At 37.8% G+C, this 6,000-nt stretch overlaps 1 long non-coding RNA gene across 3 annotated transcripts; it reads right to left on the bottom strand.

The window, feature by feature from the left end:
- Nucleotides 1-204: 204 nt before the first annotated feature.
- Nucleotides 205-6,000, bottom strand: LOC120082137 (uncharacterized). Of its 3 annotated transcripts, none has more exons than XR_005483075.2 (8): nt 5,683-6,000; nt 4,952-5,050; nt 4,724-4,809; nt 4,557-4,639; nt 4,347-4,399; nt 1,245-3,958; nt 1,085-1,152; nt 205-537 (listed from the first exon to the last, which is right to left on the bottom strand). It is a non-coding gene; the product is annotated as an uncharacterized LOC120082137 (long non-coding RNA). The 3 variants fall into 3 exon arrangements; XR_005483074.2 differs by having other exon boundaries at nt 1,245-3,949; nt 5,683-5,999; XR_016530791.1 differs by lacking the exons at nt 1,085-1,152; nt 1,245-3,958.

Here is a 6,000-nt window from a genome sequence, read left to right on the forward strand (position 1 = left end):
TCTTTTGGAGGGTCTCCATGACCTGACGTACAGTGATCATGACCTCATATTTCTTGGTAAGAACGTCAGACAGACTTGTCAAGATATAGACTCGGACATTATCATTGGTCTTCGTACAGCGGTCATAACATCCTTCAATGCTTGGGATGCATTATAAGCGGGGATTGCAGGACATTTCTCCATTAAGACAAACCATAGATCATCTTTAACTAGAATCATATTCAAGTTAGATTTTCACCTCGCATGATTGTCACACCCCCTCCCGAGCCTTATCATCCAAACCCGAAAGAGGATGTAAAGACAATTAACACCACCCTTTTGTGATATCAACTGCCCGACTTCACCAACTTAATAGCTAGGCTAACAAACAAACATTATAACTCATTAATAATTTATAAATGATTACACATACTATTTTTCTTGTTTTAACCTAACTATCCTAATGACTTCCAGTTGACATGATCCGAGTCCCACCCTGTGAGATAGTACCAGTTCAGACCTCATGTGGCTTTTCCTAGAACGATCCACTTCCGCTACCTGGGGGAGAAGAAAACAAGACATGGAAAACATGAGCTATAAGCCCAGTGAGTGGCGCTTTTATCAAAAAATAAGTTTGACTTCAGAAATTCATTTTGGGAAAAACAATTCCAGAATCAAACAAGTATCACATAATAGAATGTAACCTCCCCAGCCTGTCAGCTGGATATCCCTGGTATGATTATATATTTTCTCTGGGTATTCTCCGTGAATAACCCACAATGACTAACGTGGAAATAATCTCAGCACCCTATAACCTGCTGAATGTGTACATTTCGACAATTCCTGTTATACATGCTTAGGTACGCTGACAATCCCAGCCAAATACCCTGATAATCCTAGCCAAACGTCCACAAAGTATGCTAACAATATCCTGGGTAAAAATCCAGTTTCCAAATGCAATTACTCACGCATTATGACAACAACATAACAACAATCAAGTTCAGACAACATTTCCCGATCATGCCAATAATTCAAATATAAACTATATATATAATCACATATATACATAGAAATCAAACATACAAATAGTAGAATAACCACTCACAGTTCCTCTTGTTCTATTCTTCAGGAATTCCCTTAACCAGCTCCTAGCCCCGTTTCCTTGAATTTCTCCTTTTTCCAAAAAAAATCCAAATTAATCTAATATTATCCAATAATCCCAAATTATTCACAAATAACCTTAAAAATTAAAATAACCAACTTACCTCCTTTAAAATAACCAAAAATAGGCTCAACTTCTCCAAAACAACCCTTTGGAGGTTATTTTGGCAAGTTGTAGGGCACTGGGCAGCAAGTGGGCGTGTCTATGCGCGTAGGTGGGAAGGGAGGCACGCTGATGAGCGGCAACTCTCGCATAGGCAATGCTAGGTGTCTGAGCGTGTGCCTGCCTGATCGCGTGCAAGCTGGGCGATGCAGCGCGCGCAGGCATGCGCTGAGATGCGTCCGTGCGCGCTGGCGTGAATTCCTCTGAATGCGCGTCTAGCAAGGGGCGCGCGCTTAGGCTAGCAAAGACGCGCAATAGGGCTACTAGGCGACAGCCTATGCGATCAACTGGACCACTTAGCTATCAACGCAAATTCCTTCTACTACAGAACTCCAAACGCAATGGTAGCCCGGGACTTCTCACTACACTCTTTTCTTAGAATTTTGACACTAATTTCACTCGAATTGCCCGAGTGACTTGTGAGAGTCCTTCGTCCCAAAACATCCTATTTATAGGGGTCCAAAGTTCCTCTGAGCTCGACACCTCCTACTTGGTTGCTTGACCAAGTGTTCCCTTTTCATGCTGCCAACGCAACCCTTTGCCACATTGACACTGATGTGTCTTCCTTTCCCTTAGCCAATGCATATGTCCTCCCTTGCATGTCTTCTCAGGCGTCCACCTCAATTTGCATGAGATCCCAGACTTCCCCTAATTAGCCACATGTCCGGACGAGCTAGCACTTCAGACTTGCTCTCCAAGTTCTCCTTTGTCAACACATACACCACTCACCATGGTCGCATGGTTTGGCCATCGCATCCCTCCTATGTGCCCATACTAACCTCAAGTCCATAGTACACCCTACTTCGTCGCCTACCCCATTGGTGTATAAGTCCCCTTAGCCAAGATCACCACATACTTCATCACATGCTTTAACTCCACGCCTAACCATCCTTACACAATGCCCCTGTGAAGCCTATCTTAAACTCGATTGAGCTAATCATCGCTTAGCCTTGTCGCATGGGCTTTCCCTTGCCTTTCTACGCGACCAACTACCTCAAAACACTTAGCACATGGTTTCAACATTAACACATAGTAACCTATCAACGCATACCCGAGCTACTTCAACACATGACTGAGGCCCTACAACGTATAGCTATGCTCGACCATTCCATTCCTAACCTCAAATAGCTTGACCAACTACACCATGCATCCAACATGCCTTTATGTCTGCCTAACCATTTCCCTCACCATGCGTCCAACATGGCTTTGCTTAACCTCCAATGGTTGGCCGCATGCTCCACACTTAACCTCAATTGTCTTTTAATCACATACCACACACCAACACTTAGTCAAATTTTATCATTTAAAACTTTTACTTAACCCAAGCTTAAAGTTTAGTCCTTAAGGTTCATTTTGTAATACTTAAGGCATTCTCTTCTACCATTGTTCAGTCAATGTGACCTTACCATTTTCGGATCCCAGAGGTATGCTTCAACAGGCTATCAAAGGGAAAGACAACTGTTGAAGATTAACCTAAGAAACTCTATCCATTACTGGAGTTTACGTTGTTCCAATTCTATGATCAGGCCCTCTGAGGGATGGTCGCTCTAGGACGACATACAGACAGACCATAGAACTCTCACAGTGCAACCTAATGCAGGAGATCATAGGATATATTGACATGCATCATTCTCCCATTTACTATGAATACTTTCCCTGTTCACCTTGATATTGACCCATGCAAACACTTTCCGTAAGGAGGTCGTGCCCAGGGTGACAAGAAGTTGAGCATGGATCTCACGGTGTGAACATTTAGAGACGTGAGAGCTAAAAATTGATATATCCCATATACTATTTTTCTCCCACTAAAGTATTCTATTATCTTTAGGGTTTTATAGTTAAACTTCGAGTAATAAATCTTAAGTCATTTTAAATTTACTCAATATAACATTTATATTGAATGTTTTAATAATACTTGATTTCATTTATTAAACTCTTTAATAAAATCAATCACCTATAGCATGCTTATAAAATATTTGCCCAATTCACCTTCCAAGTCGGTTCTCAGGTGGAGGTGTTCTGTTTCCGTCAACTTAAATACCCTCGTCTAGACAGAACGTTCCTTAGATAAAGGTCCCTTATGAACAATTATTTTATACATTTAATCTTTTAATGGAATTCATTTTACTCATATTAAAAAAAATTAATAGATTAACCTATTTATAATCTCATTAGAAATACTTCCACATTGGTCTAGGTGAATCAATTTTAAACCATTTAAAAAAAATTGGACCTATGTTTGCATGCAACTCTTGATTATAGGTTTTAATCTATCTCATTAAACATACAACACTTATATTTTAATGTCATACTAAAATCTATAATTTGCATCTAATGACATTAATAAAATATAACGCTTATATTTATCTAAATGGTATCATCCAATGCAAGGTTCATTTTCAATGGAAAAATATAACATTTATATTTGTGATCCATGAAAAACATACATATTCATCATTCCACCATACATTATAACATTTATAACTTTATATGATGTATGAATATGTTTAATTAATCATACATAAAAAAAAATATATAACACTGAAAAAAAGACTATAGGGTGAGGCTCGAAGAACCAAGATCCCTTCAAGAATCCTCCTTCAAGTGAGGTTTTAATCAGGCTTTCCATTAGCCCTATTTCAGTACCTGTTATTCCTATTACCATGATTATAGAAGATTTGTTGAAGAATTTGAAGAAACTAAGACTTACAGAAGAGGAAGAAGTATCAAAAGAAGACAGTGTTCTTGATATGACATAGAAAATTAATTCCCATTTGAAATTCTACCTAGTAGAGAAGTATTTTTCTAAAAAAATTTTGGCTATAAGTATGATTAAAAATGCAATGATGAATGCTTGGGAAACAAAAATGGGGTTTTCCATTGAGTCCCAAGGCTAGAATTTTCTCCTTTAATTCAGCTCTATTCAAGACAAAAAAAAATTGGTTTTCAACTCTGGCCCTTGGTTCTTTGACAAACATCTTATTGCTTTAGAAAATCCAAAGGCTTACTTATGCATTTCAGAGTACGAATTCAAAGAAATCACCTTTTGGATGAGAGTTTTGGATCTTCCTCTTGGATATCAAAACAGCTACATGGCTGAGAAAATCATAAACATGTTAGGAAGATATATCGAGGTTGATGCCAAGATAATTTTTCCGGGGGGGGGGGGGGGGGGGAGAACATGAGAATTCGTGTAGCAATTGATATCTCAAAGCCTCTAAGACATGCAATTAAAATTAAATCAACCTCTTACCTGGAAGGAAGATGGTTCAACATTCGCTATGAAAGACTCGCAGATATCTTCATGTGTGGTACCATTGGCCATTCAATCAAGACCTGCCAAGAATACCAAGAAAGATAAAAAGGAAGTGATGAAAATTTGCTCCAATATGGTCATTGCTTAAAGTACTAAGGACCTACTCAATTCAAGAGAAAGCCTCCACATCCGGTGTCTGGAAAGAGTAAGGAAACACACATAGGGGTCCCTCCAAAATTCAGTTCGGCTCCTAAGACAAGAGAAATAGATTTTAGTACAGTCAATGATTCCAGAACAATTTTGAATCCTCCAGATCCAAAACCTTTCCCAAAAATCATTGAAACAACATTAATTCTTCAACATCTTTACAATAGAATGAATAAAGAACATACAATGAAGAAGGGTATTCAATTGATTTAAATACTTCTTTACTTCTGAATGGGGAGATAGTCTCCCAAATCCCACTTTTGCTGAAGCAATTACTCCACCATCTGCAAGAAAAAAAATAAAAAGTTGGAGGAAAACCAAGGAAGAAGTGTTGAATATTCCTCCATTTCTCTTTCAAGCAAAAATAAAGAAAATATTAGATCCTCATGATGTTTCTTCAGATGAAAAAAGAAAAAAATTCAACCATGATAATCATCAAGAAGGCCAAAACCTTCCTTACATATTGGCAGAGGCTGAAACTCAGCCCTGCCATAAAACATGAAAATACTTTGCTGGAATGCTCAATCTTATTCATTGAAACTCAGCCCTACCATAAAACATGAAAATCTTAATGAGATCCTTTGAGATCAAGAGAAATATAGTGGCCCTCCTAAATTTTATTCAACTTTAGAAAGATTCAGAGAATGTACTGACGGTTGTAATCTCAGAGATATGCAATTTTGTGGTAATATTTTTACTTGGTCAGGAATAAGACATAAACTTAGAATATGGGAGCGACTTGACAGATTTCTTTGTAATGAAAATTTTGGAGATCTTTTCCCTAAATAAAAAATAATCCATATTGAATGGAATGGATCGGATCACATACCTATTTTATGTGATGTAATGAATTATCAATCAAAAAGGGAAAAATTTTATGACAAGCCTTTTAAATTTGAGGAGTGTTGGACTTTACAGGAGGAATGCAAGCAGATCATTGAATCGTCTTGTAATTGGCATGATTTCACCCCTCTAATTGATTCTCTTATCTCAAACCTGTCCAGCTGCTCTAAATATCTCAGAAGCTGGGGAATGAGAAACTTAAATCAGAGAAAAAGTAGAATAATTTTTTGCAAGAAAGAACTGCAAAATGAATATGAAAAAGGTCCTCTAGCTGATTTCCAAAAAATACATGGACTAGAATTTGAATTAGATCAACTTTTCGAAGAGGATGAAATTTATTGGAAACGGAGATCAAAAGAGGATTGGTTGAAATGGGGAGACCAAAACTCAA

Source organism: Benincasa hispida, chromosome 7 (genome assembly GCF_027475165.1).
Source record: "Benincasa hispida cultivar pf3 chromosome 7, pf3_genome.v1.1, whole genome shotgun sequence".
NCBI lineage: Eukaryota > Viridiplantae > Streptophyta > Magnoliopsida > Cucurbitales > Cucurbitaceae > Benincasa > Benincasa hispida.